The sequence below is a fragment of the Melospiza melodia genome, chromosome 6 (genome assembly GCF_035770615.1).
Source record: "Melospiza melodia melodia isolate bMelMel2 chromosome 6, bMelMel2.pri, whole genome shotgun sequence".
NCBI classification, from domain to species: domain Eukaryota; kingdom Metazoa; phylum Chordata; class Aves; order Passeriformes; family Passerellidae; genus Melospiza; species Melospiza melodia.
Window position 1 is genome coordinate 12862518 of NC_086199.1, and position 19361 is coordinate 12881878.

The 19361-nt window shown below is 41.8% G+C and overlaps 1 protein-coding gene across 1 annotated transcript in view; it reads left to right on the top strand.

Annotated features, from left to right (window-relative positions):
- Window positions 1-684: 684 nt before the first annotated feature.
- Window positions 685-19361, top strand: part of SETD3 (SET domain containing 3, actin N3(tau)-histidine methyltransferase) — a 61841-nt gene continuing 43164 nt past the window's right edge. The window contains exon 1 of the mRNA XM_063159988.1: window positions 685-764. The gene's annotated coding sequence lies outside the window, so the exon portion shown is untranslated. The remainder of the gene's footprint in view (window positions 765-19361) is intronic.

Sequence of the window (19361 nt, forward strand, 5' to 3'; positions counted from 1 at the left end):
GCACGGACCGCGGCTCCGCCCCTGCAGCCCGAACCGGGCCGGGGATGCTCACACCGCCCCCCACACCCGCCCGCCCGCCCTGCACGGGGCTGCCGGTGCCCGGGGAGGCGCTCGCTCCCCACCCCGGCCTCCCCGCTCCGTTCCCCCCGTGCCCAGGCGGCGGCGGTCGCCGGCGGGCGGCCCGGGCGGGCCCCGCGCACTCACAGGGCTCGCGGGGAGCGGGAGCCGCACCGGAGCGCGGGGCCTCTCAGCGACAGCGCGGCCTCCGCGCCCTGCGCGCCGCCATCTTGGGAGCGAGACCAGGCCGCGCGCTGCGTCATCACGTCGCCGGGGCGTAGCGCGCGAGGACGGAGGCGCCGCCAATGGGAAGCGGCAGCGCCCCCTCTGCCTCCCGCCCAATCCCGGTTTCGTCAGCGGCTGCCGAGCCGCGACAGGAGGCCGACGGGCCGCCGTACCCTGGGAGCGAACCAATCGGAACGCTAAGGGGGAAGATTGCGAGTCTCAGAGACCAATAGATACCTGAAGGCGGGCCAACGGGACTGAATGACAGCCAATGGGCGCGCTGCCGTGCCCTTCCTGAGGCCGCCGCGGGCGCGGGAGGGGCGGGGCCTTCCGGCGGGCGGCAGCTCGGCCAATGGCGGCAGGGGGCGCAGGAGGGGGCGGGGCCGGGCGGAGCGGCCGCCTCCCCTCGGCGGGCAGCGGCGTCCGGCGCGGGCTCGGGTGCGCCGCTCCCTCGGGCCAGGCAGGAGCGGCCGCTGCCGGAGGTAAGGCGGGGCCTGCCCGCGCCCCCTCCCCTGCCGCCGCCGCTCGCCCCGCCGCGCCGCGGGCCCTTCCTCGCAACCCTCCGCGCGGCGTGGGCTCGCCCCGCTCCGCCGCCGCCGCCTTCCCCGCAGGAGGCGCCGCTCTTTCCGGACACCCGCTCCCGCCGCCCCAGGGCGCGCTCCGCGGGCCTCGCCGACCCTGCCTTCCCCCGCGTGGCCGGTGCGGGGCCGGGCCGGGCCTCCTTCCCCGGGAGCCGCAGCCTCGGTCGCGGCCCGGCCCGGCCTGTCCCTGTCCCGCTGCCCGGCCGGAGGGGCCGGCGCGTCCCCCGGGTCCGCCGTGGGCGGGTTCGCTCCAGCCCGGCCTGCGCGGGTTTGTGCGGAGCGAGGCGGCGGCACTGGCGTTCTCCCTTGCCCCATCCCCCCTCGAGAGGCTGATCGAAACGAGAGTAAAGCAAATGGCTTAAAACTGCTTTCCTCATGATGTGATTATTTTTGGTTTTGATTTTTTTTTTTTTTTAATATGTTTGATACGGTGTGAATGCTCCCTGCTCCTAGTTCAGTTTGCCGTGGAGCCTCCCGTGCCCCAGCGCTCGGGGGCGGCTCTGCGGGTGTGCGGCTCCTCAGAGCCCTCCTCTGGCTGGAGAAGAGTGCTCTGCTTTCTTTCCTTTCTCAGCCCCTCTGCTTAAGCAGAGCAGTTCAATCTTCGGAGGAAAAAAAAGGGAGGGGGAGTTGAAACTAGAATAAATCGTAAACTGTTTATTGACAGGGGTGTTGCTCCTGAAACAGCCTCGCTATTTCAGCCTTCCCCTATCGTTACAACAGCTGCCTGTCCCATGAACCCTTCCTCCTCTTCCTCACCCAGCAACACTTGATTAGAGTTGCTTGAGCTGAGGTTGTGCTTTGCCTTCAGTTCTTAAATTTTGAATTTGGCATGCAATTTTTTAGCCTACATTCAGCTCTCAGAATAAGCTCAGTTCTTCCTTTTGGTAGTTGTCCCTCATGGTTCTAAGCTGCTCTTGCTCCAAGCTTGGTGTCTGCTTTTCTGGATGGACTTGTCCTTGGAACCTAAGCTTGCTCCTGAGATGAAGCTGAAAGTAGATTGTTTTTGTCCCTTCTAAGAGCATGTAACGTAGGCACCTGTCTATTCAAGTGACAGCTTTGTTCGTTGAAAATTGCTACAATGTTAGCTTAATGTCTCGCAAGTGTTTTCTGCCTTCAGTTGTTGTAATCCCATGACTGTCAAGTGAAACATAAGTATTTTGTCGGTGAGTAAAAAACAACTGTGGCATTCTGTATGTCCACTATCAGGTTCCTGGTACAAAATAGTCAGCCAGTGTACAAGCTGTGGGAAGGAAAGGCACGATGGGCTCAAAGGCGGGGGTGGCTTCCTGATATTTTTGCTCAATTAAGTAACTTAATATGGTAGAGATTCAAGCCTGCTGGCTTGTGCCCGAGTAAAGTTTTCAGTTATGTTTAGCAGGGATTGAAGTATATATTGCAGTAGAGTTGAAAACACATTCTTGACATTGTGTGCTGAGACATAGATTTAGGCTGTTGGGGGAAGAAATGCCACAAGCCCCAAAATCATTTGTAATCTGTATATCACTATTTCCAGAGATGGCCTGATCTGCTGCTGAAATCAGATGTGCTTGAAATAGAATTCTGATTTCAGTATGGTACAGAAATTAAAAATAGACTGCATTATGCCTCTCTGTATGGAAAAGTGTGCATCTTGATGATGTTTTCATTGTAATAAATCTATTTAGACATGTCTACTGTATCTGTGTAATACTTCATCATAGTGGTGCTGGTTATGTAGTTAATGTGATAAATTGTGTCGTTCTCAGCAAGTGAGTATTTCAGTGGTTGCTCTTTGGAAAAAACAAAGGCACTTTAAGGGTACTGGAGATCTTAAGGGATCTGTATCTTTTCTGGTGGGCTGGCATAGTGCTCAGTGCATGAGACCTCATGATGCCTGTGGCTCAACCTCTTGGAAGCCTGGGTGCTTCTGGTAAGTCTGCCCTACTGATGGTTGAAGTCAGGGTGGCTTGCTTTATTCTTAATTAGGAGTTATATTATTTAAAGTGAGGTTAATATTTTCTAAATTAAGAACATTATTTAGGAACATGCAGATAAAGACAGTGCATAAGTGTTTTAAATTAATTCTGCTCTAAAAGGAATTAGGGAAAAAAGTTTGTGGGTGTCTTCAGGATGAACAAAATTAAAGCTAAGAAATAAAATTACAAAGTGGGCTGGTAAATTGGTAGAGTTTATCAGTTTCTTTTTTCTTTTCTGGTCAAATAGCTGTCTGAGGATCTGATTTAAGAAGGAGGCAAGGGACTTAAGAGCTTGTTTTCTGTGTATAGATAGTAAACTATCTTCCCTAGAAAGATCAGTCAGGTGTTGATAGTAAGAAGCACTCCATCTGCTTAAGAAAGCTTTAATGGGAGGCCAAGAGGTATAGGGACAAACCTGTAGTAAATAATGTAATAGTTGCAAGTTAGCAAGCTGATAAAAGTGAATTAAGAAGTACATACTTTTTTTGAGCTGTTCTGTTGGATCTGGACTTTTTTTTTTTTTTTTTCCCTTTCAGCATTTTGTGCTACCTTCAAATTAATAATTTCTTACCAGAAGTTTATATTTAATGCATGAGGCAGTCTTGTGCTTAGTTAGTATCTAGCTAGGTTCAGCTGGGTGGGGAGGGAGATATTGTCAAAATGACAGGACTTCCTTTTTTCAGTAGATTAGTACTACCTCATGCATCTGTAATCAGAATACTGTCAAGACATGTTTTCTTGGATCCTAATTGTAAGAATGAATGTCATTTGGAATTTGATTCCTGACAATTAGCTAAATTTGTGGTAGTTGGTGTTTTTTGTAAGTGCATCAGCCAAATGTTTAGCTAATTTTAGGAGCTTCTTTTGATATTATTCTTGATAGATTGGCTTCTTCCCAGTATCACAGTCACCACTATCACCATCATTCTTTCCTTAACCTTACACTGGAGTGGGATTAGCAGTTTGTTCTTTGCAGAGTGGATGGATGCAGTGCATACAGCAGTGGTTCAGTCTTTCCTCTTTTCCAAATACTTTATGCTTGTGCTCATGGTTGACACACCTGTGGTGGTAAAGCTTTTTATAGTAAAGGGAATTATTTGATTCTGACCATCCTTTGCCAAAGAACTTGTTAGAGACACTTCAGCTTCCTAGGTTTGGCTTTAGATGACTAATAATGTTTTTAACTTAGACTGTTATGTAAAATATAAGAAAGAACCTCTCAAAACTAAAAGTACAGCTGGAGTTTTTCATTGCTCCATAAAAATGGTCCATCAGTGTTGTCTGGCCTTAGTCTTGTGTATTTGGAGCTAGGCTTGTGTTTGTAGCAGTTAAGAGGTGACTTCATGCCCAAGTGTATTTTAACATTGCTTTGCATTTTTGGTCTTGCCCTTCCTCTGCTTTAACCTTCCTTGCTCCCTTTTTCTGTTTTTAGCTGCTCTGCCCTACATTGCCTCTTGATTGCATCTCTTCTAACAAATGACTATTCCAGTTGCTCCATGTATTCCTGCCCTTCCTTTACCACTTCCCATCCTGTTCAGTTAGTCTGTTACTCCTTTTTCTTTCTTTGCAATAAGGAAGAATTAGAGCTGTATTCTTTCATTTCAGTTCTGGGTTCTGTGACCAGGCCAGAGCAGCAGACCTGTCACTGCAGGAGGCTTCCACCTGTGTATCTGACCTGGGCTGCATCATGCAGAGGTGTGAATGACTGGGCTTGAGATCAGTTTTATCTCCAGCACTGCTGTTTACAGGCTCTGAAGCTGGCCAGATGTACCTATAACACATAAAGCAGAAATAAAGGAAAATACATGGTTCTGAGAATCTAGCTGCTAATATCCTATTAGGAATCAAAATACAATATAACTTGTAACTTGAGAGATATCATTTTACTTTTCAGAAGGATTTTCTGAGCCTGATGTTAAAGTGTGTTGTGTACTGGGGGATGACAGATTAGTTGGTTTATCTTATTCTTGGGTATATTCCCAATATCTCTGAAGGAATTGGCTAACCTGTCCTGTAAGTGCCTACAGCAGTGTTTGAACATATGGTTTTCAGCTAGTGTTTTAAAGTAGGCCAAAATTGTTTTTGTAATTGAAGATAGATTGTAAAGTCTGACAGTTCTATTCAGTTCCTTTGTTATTGTTTCTGTTCAGAGTGTGATAACCTGCACTGAAAGGAGGGGAGTCAGTCTCTGGGGCTCCTGTGTTAGCTATCTGATTCTAGCCTTTTGCATGCAGATCAGTTTGTAGATTGTCCTTTATATTTGTTTGTATATATTTTAGAATATGATAAATAATGATGGAATCATGTCAATAAAACTAAGTCTCTTACATTACAAATGCTGCCTGCATTTCTTAGTTAATCTTGCTCTGTATTTAATGCTTTATAGCACTGGTGCCCAAAGTTTTCAAGTAATGTTTCAGCAGAGTAGGAAGAGGATGTGGTGTGTGGATTTCTGCTTCCACAGGACCTGAATTGCTGGTTCAGAACTTCCAGTATGCTGGGTCTTGCCTGGTGTGCCCATTCCCGTGCCAAGCTAAGGGAGGATGAGTTACATTGTGGGAAGGGGTTGGTGCCAACCAAGCATGAGGTGCAGGTGTTTCCTGCCCTTACAGGTCCTGTGGGAGTTGTCTTTGTGGCCACTGTTGGAGGTGCTTGGTTATATTTATTTGATGACAGTTTATAGATTTAGCCACATAATAACTTCAAGAACTAAGAGAAGGAGATTTTGCATTTAAATATTTCTGACAAGGACTTCTGAAAGATCTCTTTTTACAGGTTTGCCTCTAGGTAATTCAAATGAACTGATGTCTGCAATTATATAATTTGTGGAACTGTATGTCTGCTTTGTCCCACTGCTCAAGTCATCAGTGAGGATGACAATCAGTGTTAGTCCCAGTACTAATCCCTGGGCTATGCTGGTGTGACTGGTCTCCAGCTGAACCTCCTGCCATTCACCACAGCCTCTTCAATCCAGCAGTGCAGCCAGTTTTCACTCCACCTCACTGTCCACTACTTTAGTTGGTAGTTCATCAGCTTGTGTGAGTATGTGGTGGTAGATGATGTTAAAAGCCTTATCAATGCAGAGATGAGCAGCATCCACTGCTCTCCCATCAAGGTTATTTGCTTCGACGCCTTCCCTCCCCTCAGCCCTGTGAGGCCACATCTGGAGAGTAGTGTCCAGTTCTGAGCCCCCAGTGTGAGAGCTGCAGTTACTGAGGAGGGGCCTGAGGTGATTAAGGGACTTTCCTCACATGAAGAAAGGCTGGGAGAGTTGAGACTGCTTGGCCTGGAGAAAAGAAGGCTCAGCAGGATCTCCTCAGTGTGTACAAATACCTGAAGGGAGGGTGCAAAGAATGAGGGCCAGGTTTTTTCAGGGGTGACAAGAAGTAAGAGGCAACAAAGGATGTTCTCTCTGAGCATCAGGAAATACCTTCTTACTGTGAAGGAGACTGAGCACAGTTTGGAGACTGAGTCTTCATTCTTTGAAGTATTGAAAAGCTGTCTGGACATGGTCCTGGGCAGCTGGCTCCAGGTGGCACTGCCTGAGCAGGGGGGTTGAACAGTCAGTCTCCAGTGGTCACTTTCACTGTGACTTTTTTTAAAGTTTGTTTAAATGTTTGTATTCCTGATCCTATTTCACCAAAGATCCATAAAATCTCAGGACCTTCTTGTCTTTCTTGTACTTTGTCCCTTGCCAGATTCAACTCAAATGGGCTTCAGCTTTCCCGGCATGCTCAAACAATACCTTGGTTTTTGCTGAGTTGGCTGGCCACGCTTTCACTTCTTCTGTTTGTTTGAGTTTTGTCAGGAGAGTCTTGTCAATTGATGCAGACCTGTCATTTTCACTTAACATCCTGCACATAGAGGTGGTGCATTCCTGAGCTTGGAAGAAGTGATGGTTGAAAGTTCACCTCTTAAGATCTTTATAATGATGGAGTAGTAGCAGAATAGCTTTATTTCCATCCTGCAGTTTTCAAATGTGTACTCTTAGAAGAATTGAAAGTAGTAGGCCTCTAGAGTGTATTTTGTGAAACCATGAGCAGATGCCTGAGTTAACAAACACCAAGTTAGCCTTGTGCATCAAATCTCTAGTTCCAGGCCGCTGTATAAGATTTGTTTTAGCATGCAAGGTTACTTGTTTTTTCCCCTAAATACAACAGAATAGAATTTATCATTTTCAAAAGTAGAAGGTGTTAAGCATATAGATGCTTTTGTTACGTTTTTGATACCTGCTGTACAGACAGCATTCCAGTGTTTGTTAAAATGGTTCTGTTTTACTGCAGTGGTAGTCACTATTCCTTATTCTGGTTTCAGCATTTGTTTTTCCAGACTTTCCCTGGGATATGATGAATTGTCACCACTATGCTCTTCTATTCTTTCGATAGAATGGGACAGAGGTTGATATTTTATGGGACAGTGTTCATAAAGTTGGTTTTCTTGCTTCTTCAAAACCAGTGATAAAATGTTCAGATCTTCCAGACTTAGCTGGTTTTCCCTGCATCTATTTACAGGTTTATTTATTCAGTTTTGTCAATTGAACCCTAGATACAAAAGCATTTCTTTAATGCATCTGCATAGTTTCTTGTTGAATATATTACTCAGAAATAGCTACTGGCCTGTATCTAAAAGTCTGTGACCCATTTGTCCAGGCTTTAGTTTTTCACATAAACAAAACTGACTTTTCAAAATAGCCTCACAGCCTTCTGGGTTAGTCTCCACTGCCTCATACAGACTGTGGCATCTGGGTGGTCTGTGAGCTTCCAGGTGGCAAGGTTAGAGCTGCTGGGATTCAGGAAACTGGTGACTGACACATTGCAACAGTCTTGTTGTGGAACTCCAGCTCCAATCTCTGCAAACCAGCAGCCATTCTATAACTTCTGCTGCTCACTTTGGAGGGTAACTGCCTGTCTTTCGATATTCCTGGTATGTCTTTTATATATGTATATATATGTATATATGTGTATATATATATGTGTGTGTATATATGTACATATATATGTATATATATGTTTATATATATGTATGTATATATATATATGTATATATATGTATGTATGTATGTATTGATGGTCTTGCAACTGGATAGTCCTTGATAATCCTTTCTTTGGAAACTGCCATTTTCAAATGAAGTGGATCTCAGCAGGAAGCTGAGCTGTGTATGGATGAATTTCTTTGCTTAAGGAACTTTGTGTGCTGGGATAGTATTTTTAGACTTGCAGAAAGTAATAAGGGTTGGCTGGTGAAGAAAGAAATGGCTGGTTACTTTGGATGACCACCTACAATGTGTAATCTTCCCCTTTGCTAAGCAGAGTTGCATTGATAGCATATTAATATATTAACTTTACTTAAAATAGAGAAGCATCCATTCCCTCTGGGGTATGCTGCACCTGATTCTGTCAGTCAGGAGCAAGGAAAATGGATGTTGTCAGACCAATTTGAGAAGCTCTGTGTGCTGATACAGTGAGTACACTAATAGAACTGTAAAACTTAGAGCTGCAGAAAATGACTGTTGGGTTTTCATGGGGTTGTCAGATTCAGATTGTAGCTGTTCTCTGCCCCTATTTCCAAAAGTCAGCATTCAAGCAGTTATTTGTTCCCAGCTGATGCTTGGGAACAGTGAGCTCTGTAAGGGCTCATGAAATTACAATTTTTGCATTTGTCAATTCCCTATTTGAAAAAAGAATTCCTGTTTTCAAGACAATGACAGATAATATTATGATTTCCTTCTGTCACTGTAGGATGCTTGGCTTCTACAACCTGTTTCTCTGGCTTTCTGAGCCTTTGAATCCATGCCTGAATATAAAAAAAAACTGACCTGTTGCACTTTGAGTTTGAAGAAAAAAATGAATAGACTAATAAAAAATTGCTTGCTATATTCTGTGATGTCTAAGAGTTGATCTCTAAATGGTTTGGAGGTATAGTGTAGAGTTTCATAATGATATGAACAGCCAAAAACTTTGCAGACTCTAGTAAACAGTGATTGCAGTCTTAAAGGCATGGTGTATGCCTAGTTTGAAAGTGGGAAGTTAGTGCAGTGCTGCTGGTTTTATTTGTCATACTGGGGTTTTACCATAGCACTCCAAGACAGCAAAATTCTGTGCAACTTTGAGGAATATTTTACCTTCTGTAAAGTTAAAGTTGTGTCTTTTCCAGAAAGCTCTCACATGCCAGATCAGGTTAATAACACAAAGCTGGTTTGAGCACATTTCTGCAGACTTCTGTCCTGACCCTACATGAAGCATTGTCCTAAGGCCTAGGGCATGGCTGCTCTAGGTTTGGAAAGTGCTGCTGCTCCCAAAATGGATTTTTCTCTGGTGGATAGAGATTCACCAGCGTCACCTGCAGCAAAATATCAGGTGCAGCTTTGCTACAATAGCCATGGTGTTTGTATTCAGTTCTGTCCTCTGTGTCTCTCAGGAAGAATTACTTGGTCTGAGTAGAAGTCATCTCTGTCTATTTACAAATTTGCCTGATTTGTAGATTATGGTTCTATTTGTGGTAGCAGGAAACCCAGCTACAAGAACTGGGAATCCTAACACTGACAGCCAGTCTTTTCTGGAGTCATGCTGCTGGTTTTTCCCTTGTTTGAGATTATATTCATTAGGAACAAATTTTCTTTTTGGGCTGATGGATATAAGTATCCTCTTGCAAGTGTTGCAGGTGTGACTTGTTAACACAGTGTCCCTTTGTGGTCCTTTATGGCCAAAGGAGACCTGGTGGTGTTGCTGGTGGGGGACGTGGGGCTGGGGCTGTGACAGCAGACCCTGAGGCTGCTGCTGGAGCTGCATTATTGCTGCAGCACAGGAACCATGCAGGTCTCAGATGAGATGGAAGATGAGGGGTCTGCAGGGACCTGGGACTGTTGAAAGTCCAGACTGCTGGAATCTGGCACAAGTGGATTATCTTTGCTGCCTGTGCAGAAGTGAGATAGGCCCAGCAAACTAGCAAGGAAGGTACTTAGAAATAAAAACATTGAAATCTCAGTTTGGAGGGGTCAGAGGCAAGACAAGCTCAGGCTTCCTAGAGGTTTGTAGAAAGACTACACAAATCTTTTCAGCTCTTTATCTGAACATTTTGAAACACTGCTTGTAGGGTCTGGTCAGCCCCACTCTGTGATTCAGGGCAGGCTGGGGGTCAGAGGGATAGGCTGAGGAAATTACTAGGTGTGTGCACCAAATTAAGCCAGGGCAGGAAAACAGATTCTCAGCAGGAATGCTAACAGTTTATTAGGATACTAGAGGCAGTTACCTTGTGAAAACATGCTGGTCAATCTTTCTGCCATTATACAGAGAAGAGACCTTTGTTCAGAAAGTTATATGGCCTTCCTAGATATTTTAGAACTGGAGTGGGCAATGTGCTTACTCTGTAATGTGTGCTAAAATAAATGTTTAAACTATTTCTTCAGCTTGTGTTGTCACCTGTGAGCATACCAGAAAAACAAGTGCTGCCTAGCAGTTCTCCTATTATTCTTCTAAATGGTGAGGATTAATATTCTGAGAAGATTATGGCAGTTTACTGGACCTTATAGTCTGTATGCATTTTGTTTATTATTTTATCAAACATCTGAAAGCTCGAGGATGAAGCTAGGTAACACTTAATACTGCTGTGCCTTTCTTGTTCCTTAGAGCCCAGTAAATGTGTATGTTAAAAGCTGCTTTATTTCAAACCACTGCAGAGTTTGAGTAAACATGGAAGAGACTGTAAGGTCTCAAGTTGCCAGCTATGAATGCCAGAAGGTATGAAGGGGCTTGAAAGAATATGCTGCTTTATTTTCAAGGTCTAGAATAAAAAAAAAATCTGAAAACTGCCAGTGTTTTTCCTAAAACTTCTAGACACCTACTGGAATAATCACCATTTTAACCCCTAGCTAGGGAGTGGGCTTAAGGCAAATGGGTTTGGAAGACTTTCTGACAGTTGTTCAGCCCTCAGTTACATCACTTATCAGGCATTCATAGCAGAAACTTCTTAACTTTTTTTTCAGTGTGCATAGCTCTTAAATGTTGTCAGAAGTTCCTCACCCAACTGTCTTTTGGGATTTACAAATGCAGAGTGCTTGGTCTGCCCTGGGTGGTTTGAGGACACTAAAATTGCAGTGAATTGAAGTGTAATCATAACTGGGCTTGAGGGCTGTGATCTCTTCTCTAAGGGTTTGCCAGCAAAAGAAGCAGCTCTGTAATAAATGTAAAATGGTAAAATGTTTATTTCAAGCCATTAAGGAGCATCCCCAGAGTATTTCTTATCAATTGCATTGCAGTAAATCTGTGCACTGCTCCAGTTTATACATTGGCAGCCATTGTATGACTCTCCTCCAACTTCACATGGAATGAATGACAGTAATGCTCATTCATTATTTCCACAAATGAGCAGTGATAGATTTATATATACGTGTGTTCAATGAGCTGATGTTGCCCTGAGCCCAGTGCAGGAGGGCAGGCCAGGTGTACCCTCTGTGTGGCTGAAAGAGCAGCACATTCTCATGGAGGTGCAGTGCCACTCTGAACTTTTTGCTTCCAGGCAACCCTGATCCTATACCAGCATGATCTATCAGGTGTCTTTCAGAAGTGCACAAGGCACACAGCATAATTTAACAGCAAGCCCATTCACTGGCATAACTATTCCCACATCTTGGAAGGCCTGAGAACAGGTACACAAATACCCAATGATTTCTCCAAACTTTTTGTTGTTCACTCTAGTTCCAGCTGTGGTTCCTGGCTGCTTGGAAGCTCTGAGAATTCAATAAACATTTCTGGACCATGTTTTGTTTCTTGTGGTCTGGTAGTGATCCCAAACTCTCCTGGTCAGGATGAAGTGCCCCCAGTACCATCTCTGACTACATGTTTAAGGAATTCATCTACTTCAGAAGCTTGATGGAGCAGCTGTGCTTCATACTCTTAGCTGGAAAAAATACAGCAGTTCCTTTAAAACTGCTTAGAATCCCTTCTTTAAGGACTGGGTATTCCAGGAAGCAACTTGAAACTGTAGCTGAATTCAGATATTTATAATTTCAAGCACAGTTTAATTGTGCATGCTGGGTAGTGTCAATTCAGTGTCCAAATATAGATACTTAAGTAGTTTTTTGTTTCCAGCAGCAGTATTGAAACATTCAGCCAATTTAAGTTGGTACAAGACATGAATGTATAATGAAACTCGTTTTGAGGGCAAGAATTGTGTGTGTTGCCACATAGCCTAGAAGAAGTCTTGAAGCTTGTGAAACTTGTTTTCTGCTCTGGATATCATCTTTCCTTCCCGCCTTTCATTAGAGTGGTTTGCAAGAGGTTTTTTGTAACTTTGTGAACATATTGGAAGGATTCTGTGGGCAGTAAGTTCTTTTCAGTGAAATGCAGGTGATGAATCTGATGTATGGTTACATCTGCATCACCTGGCTGCTTGGAGGAGTAAGTTCAACATGAAGTTACATGGGAAGGTGCCAGGGCTGTGGCCATCCCTTTCTGGGATGTGCTGCCCATGCTGGGACTGGAGCTGTGGTTTGTCAGTATGCTGGCCCTGCATAATTATCTAATTGGAAGGGAGCAGTGTGGGAGGCAATAGTAAATCATACTGGAGTTGCAGTAGGTGTGGAAAGCAGAGGGTAGGCAAAGGTGTTAAAGCAAAAACTAAGCTGAACTGAGAGGAGAATTTTTCACTGTGCAGCAATAATTGTGGGCCCAATTGCTACTAGGTTGCTTGAGGGCATTCCACTTATGTGGAATTATTGTTGCAATTAAACAGTAGTCCTTGGCATTAAGTGTCTTTAGCTTTAAATCTCTTCCTCTGAGACAATTCAGTTAATTGGAATATATGTTATTGCCTAGTTATGTGTTATTGATGCTGTTGACTATAATGCAATTAAAAAAGGACTTAAAAAAATTTACACAGTGATACCCAAGAATTTGTTTTGCTATTCAGCTAGGCTCCTTTCCTTCTGCTCTAGCAGTTACATGAAGCAAGTCACAGTAAATATGTAGTTATATTTATCAATATGCATTAATCTTTTCTGTGCATTCTAGAGAATTTGGAAAAAAAGTGGATTGTGTCCACCCACACTTTTTTTTTCACTAACACAAATGGAGGAATGGATTAAATTTTTATTACTAGTTCTTTCCCCCATTTATATAGGTGCTGCCTCTTTTTTGGCGGTTGAAATTACTATGATTCTTAGTAACCAAGACAGAGCTATATGACGTCCACATTTTGGGTTAAAAGACAATTGCCATGGAAATATGATGCTTAGATAGCATCATTCTGAAGTCCTAATTGCATGCAAGACCTTGCCAGAATTTCAAAGCACATCAGCTCTCTTGGACTGGGACAGAGCTTCTGCTCTTAGGTGCTCGCTCTGGAGCAATGCAGTGAGTGTTACAGTGTTTTGTTGCACCTCTATTAACATAGTATTACTTAATTTTAACTTGTGCCTTCATAGTTATCAATGTAACTAATTTTTTCTACTTTTGCGAGGTAGTCTGACTAAGCAAAATACAGGAAATGGTGATGGCAGGTTTTTTGATCTCACTAGTCATCATTAATATTGAGATTTCCATGAAGTTGCTTGGTAAATGTGCCAGCATGGCCAAGGAGTTGCTGTCTGAAATGACATACTGAAGTGATTTTGAGCCTTGTTGGCACATTGCAATGGCAAGTAGAACAGGTTGTGTTAAGCTATCACAGGACCTATTTTTGAAAATTGTGGAATATTTAGATCTTTACAAAGCCATTTAAGTACAGCAAAGGTAGCACATAATTACTAGTTCATGTCTTAGCATATGAACGCTTTTACTTAAGCATTGTGTAGTATGTATGTGCACAGGATAACAGGTAAAATCAAAGTAACTTTCTATTACATACTGGCTAATAAATATTTTGGTCCATATTAACATTTCTGTATTTAAGGTTTTGCCATTTGGGAAATTTTCTTATGTAAGCCCTGGGAGGCTCGATCTACACAACAATTATCTTACTTGTTTTGTAGACTGAACTTTTTCAAAGTTTCTTTTATATGTTGAGGGTGTTTCTCCTGGGTTTACACTGCCATAGCAAACAGCTCTTCCAGGATAACACATATAAGTAGTGTTCTCACAAACAATCAGAATTTTGCATATGGGTTTATTGAAGCATATGTCAGTCATGTGACTATCTTATGCCTTAGTAAACAGCCCTTACAAAGAGTTCAGTAAAAAGATGGTCTAGCTGAAAAAAAGGTGCATTGCAAGAACTGGATTTTCCTGAATAACTACAAAAGCAAAAATGTTACCTAACAATTTTTTTTGTTTACTTAGTTGATGTTAACCGTTTTTAAAGGAATGGCATACATATACTGTAATTGTACTCAAACTCATCCTGTAGGAAGAGAAAGCATTCATTTGGAAGCATTAAGAACATTTCTTTATACATTTCTAGTAATTTTCTTGCCAGTAAATTCTTTTCATTAGTGAAGGCTAGAGAGACATTTTCTGTATCAATCTTTTTTTCCCCATTGGGGTAAAAGTTTATTCTTAAGCAGTTAAATTTATTTAGATGATTGTATTTTTTATATGGTACTGTGTCTTTAGAGAAGAGCAAAGCTTGCAACCACTGGTGTGGTAGATTCCTCAAAGAAAAAAAAATGCTTGTGAGAAGCAAGTATCCCAGAGAGGGCAGACAGAGGGAAATGGTACCTGTCTCCTGAAGGGAATAAAACCCATCTGCTAAGTGAGAGAGATGAGAAAAGCTATGGGAAGGAAAGAACTGAATCAAAAGACTTGAGACTTTCAAAGACTTTTTCTCAGGAATGCTGTTCTTTTTAAGAAGTGATGGTGACAACCTATTTAATTTGCTTTACCTGAGCGACGAAATGTTCAGAGTCCTATTGCAAATAGATCATGCAGTTAAATCAGGTGTTTGAAAAGAAAGTAAATGTGAGTTTGTGTATGAAGTAGGAAAAGCTGCCCTGGATAATTTCACAAGGAAGGGAAGCTTACTACATTGCAGCTTGGGCTGCAAGAAGCAGCGTGAACACATCCAGGAAAATCCCTCTGTCCTGCTTTTCCTGTAGGTCTCTAAGTAGCCTGCTCTTGATTGCCGTCACTGTTGCTTTTCCTCTGGTAAAAGAGGTGAGGGGAGAAGAAAAATAAAGGAGACTGTGGTAAGGATGAAAACTGTAGATTTCACAAAGAAACAGAGCAAGGCAACTTCTCACTATTCCTCCAGGAGATGGTGGAAGCTGTTCAGTGCAGTCCTTTGTAGATGGGAAGGTATGAGGGAGTGTAGAAAGTGCTTTTTAACCAAGAAGATTGTGGAGGAAGACCTGTGTTTTTGGCTGGTCTTGAGTCCAGGAAGCAGACACTAGAAAGGGAGGGGGCAATGGTAAGCAGAACCTCATAAAAGGGAATTTAAAAAAACCTGCAGCATGTAACCAATATAAGTGTGTTCCAGGATGTCTCTCTTCCTGCAGAACGTGAGTATCTGGGGCTGTGGCTTGCTGCTGGAGATGGCTTCCTTGACTTGATGTTCAAATGGAAAGCCTAAGCAGCTGGCCTGTATTTTATATAGAATAGAGTGTTCAGATTAACTAGCAAGAAGGAGCTGCATTTGAGGGGTGCAAGTTGTTTTGGGAGAGCAGAAGATCCTAGGGCACCCTCTGTTAGCTGTGTTGTGCATTGGACTGATTATAAATACAGCACCTTGTCACGAGGAGCACGTGCATCAAAGGTAGCTCTTCAAGGAAATTGTGTGGATTATGGCTAAGGGAAACAGAAATTCACATTGTATTTTAAGTGGAATGCAGTCATAAGTGCAAAAAATATGGGGTTTTCTATTATTAATCTTATTATGCTTTCTTTAGGTCATTTTTATCAGCGTTGTCATCAGTGTTACAGAAATACTTCCTATCCTGTTTAAAAAAAAAATTAATTTGTTATTATTCCTCTATACAATCACAGAAGGTCCAACTTCCAAAAGAGCTTGCGACTTAAACAGACGAACTGAGACATGCTGGAGAAAGAAAATACACAGACAGTGAATTGCAGTGACATTTGTATTTAGAACAGATTTTGGGACAAGTTTGTAGAGGAAGTGGAAGAAAAAGGAAAAAGCGGTCATAGGAGAGGAGAATTAATAGCAAGAAGAGAAGGGGTGGAGTACATCAAAGATGAAAGAGCTGGGGGGAAAGGGATTGAATCAGTAACTAATTAGTCATTTATTTAGTGGGAACATTTAGATTAATACCTTAGGAGTGATGAGAATGCTAATGTGGTTTCCAAGTGACATGATGTAGGTGGTTTTCAGAAGAAAACATAGCGTTCATTGTAAATGTATAAGCTGAATTTTTCTTAAAGATCACAGATCTCTTCCTCCACCCACACTGTTCTTACACTTCTTGATTTCATCTATTTGCTATGAAATGTATTTATCTTTTTAGCCACAGTCATAAGATTCAAGTTTAGGAGAAAAAGCCAGACTTGATCAGTGGAAGCAAAAGATCGCATCCTGTGTAGAACTGGTCATATCAAGTGTAAAATTGTGTTCTCCTACATACAGATTGGAGAGCTCCTGTCAGTTGCCTATAGGCATTAAGTTTGTCCTTTAAGACCCTGGCTTCTTAACATATGTTGATGTAAGAGATGATACACTTCCCTCTCTGAAGCAGAGGGGAAAAGGACTTAGGCTAGGCAGTCAAGCCAGAAAAAGAAGTTGCAAGCCTCATTTGTGTGCATCCCACTCATCTGTCCTCCCTTTTGATGCAGCCAAGGAATGTATCCCACAGCCACCTACAATACTCACCTCTCCTTGCCCTTTGCATGGCTTGAGAATTCCCTTGTCTTCTCCTTGTCTGCCCTTGTTTACCCATAGGTATCTTTCTAATGCACATTCTAGATCTGCACCCTCTGCCATCTGTGCATGTGTATGCCAAGTAGATGCATGGAGTGGTAACTATTATGTAATAATGAGAACATAATGTAATTAATATCTACAAGGATCTGTATTAAAGAAGATACAATGTTAAGATACTGCATTGAAATGTACTGAGTCCTTGAAGCAAAGTTGAACTTGGAGAGATAACTATTGCTGTGGGAATTCCTAACTTAGTTTGTATGTAAAAGTCTGGCAAATTTTGGGTACCTGGTTTACTGCTCTGTAAAGTAAAAGTAATAGCTGAAGCTATTCCAAGTCCCAGAGGAGATGAGGAGGGTGACAGAACATAGCAGGGATTCTGAGGCCACTGGAAAAGAAATTGAGATACACATCCAGAAGAAATCAGATTTCATGTGGTCTGCATCATGTAGGATAAATTTTTTAAGTCCAGCACAGTTAATTTTTAACATAGTGTTTACTTAGCTCAATGATCATATTCACAGTTTTGTAACAAAGGTTGAAACTTGCATTTTTACCCAGTTAAAGAGAGGGAGAGGTAGGTGTCTTTACAGTGGTCAATGACAGATCTTTTAATTTTTTTTTTCCTATCAAATCTGACTGCAGCTCTATGTAGCACTACAGAGAACTGAGGTGTTTGTTAATGATTAAATGGAAGTTTTTTTCTGACCTATTATTTGGAAAGATCTGTGTTTTATCATGCAAGCTTGGCATTGCTTCCGTAACAAAATGCAGTCCTGTGATGAAGTCAAACTCTCTTATACCAGAAGTATTAGGTTTCTTAAATAGAATACTAAAGCAGTCATGGTTATTTTTTAAATAAAACAACAAAAATGCATTCACTTGGTGGCAGTTCTTTAGTACTTCTGGGGTTTTGTGTGGACTTCTCATGGTTACCTTCTAAAGCTGTTAGGTAAACATGCTCACTTTATAAAGCTGTGAGTCAAAAGGAAGTGTATTTTACAGCTCATTAAAATATTATTTTTGTGCGTGATGTGGAAACCAGTTCAAAGTCTGACCCAATACTGCTCTTTGATAGCAGTATTAGGGAGATGGATCATTTACACCCCTCACTGCCAGTTTTGGCATGGTTCTCTTTGTCAAGCCAGCTGATACACTATATTTGGAAATGTGGCTGTGTTCTGTATTACTAAGCTTATTCATCATTGCTGTCAGCGTACTCGCTCTTTGGAAAATGCTTTCAGGAATTTTCAGCAACGTTCATTTGAAAGAAAGCATGGCATAGTACTTAAAAGCTATTCACCAGAATACAGCCAGAAAGCCAAACTCAAAAAGAAAAAAAAAACCCAAATTGCTTTTCCACTGAAATGTGTGCTGCTTCTTCAGACATCCATAAAGTTTGTGATTCATCTGAAGGATTTTTTGTTTTGCTTCTCCTCATGTAGTACTGCTATATTTTTATATATATATATGTATTTTTATATGTGTTTATTGCTTTTTCTGTTGTCATGCAGGTACTGCCAAACACCCCTTCCTTTCATTGCTGTGTCAAAAAGAGAGTTCATACTTTCTTTTTAAACAATTGTTTTAGTCACTTGCAGAAAAAACCCCCACCTTTTTGTCTGAAATTTTATTTAAAATAAAAAATATACTGGTTTTCTTCCACACCTGAAGTTACAAATATGCCATGGAATTCTAGGATTTTTTTTTAAATTGAATTGAAATTTAACTCTATAATCTGTTTCATGAGCTGAATTACAAAGGTGGTTTCACAAAGGAAGCACACTTACTTTCTCCATATTGGGTCTTCTGCTATCATTATAATCATCATTTGCTGGTTAAATACAGCAGAGCACTCCTTAACTAAACTTTTTCCCAACCATGAAATTGGATGAAGTGTTCTGTTAGATTTCAGAAGTTTTGAAAAAACATTCATAATCTATTTTTAAATTATTTATTTCATACAATATAATATGTGACTTTTTAATGATACATAGTCTTCACAGTGCTGGTATTTGGAATTCATTTTCTAGACAGCTATGTATAGCAGCAAATCCTTTCAAATTATGGCTCTTGCTAAACAATACAGCTGTCAAATGCATTAGGTTTAAATAGTTATATCTGTTTCATGTTACTGAGCAGTGAATGAAGATGAGTATGTAGGAAGTAGAAACCTGTTTTTCTGATTGGGAATTGGATCCAAAAGTACAGTTTTGATCAAGGTAGATGATTCCTTAAAAGGAAATACTTCCTTAACCAGATATCCCAAGATGTCAGTCTGATGGTTTTGCTTTTTTTTTGTGTGTGTGAGAGAGAGACTTGCTGATTTAATCATGCATGCAGAATATTTTCTCTGTAGAAATTCTGATGGCTAAGAAGCAATAGTTAGACAGGATGCATGTATCAAAGGAGAGAGCAGAGATACTCACAGAACTTATTTCATATTCATATACTGGTAGCAGTATACTGAAAAAATGCATTTCTGATTATGGTGCCATCAATCTTATGAGTTGTGTTCAATGAGCTTGTTTTCTCCTATGGTATGTTTGCTGTGTTTTATTTGAGCATCAGTAGTAGCTGAGACATATCTTGTATTCGTCTTGAATTTCTTACTTGTGTAAACCAGATTTCAGCTAGATTTCTGGTGTTGGTCTCTGAATATTCATCTAGGGTAGCAATATAAATACAAAGCATTGTTCAAATTTTCCTTTTCATTGTATTTGGGAAGCTGAAGTTC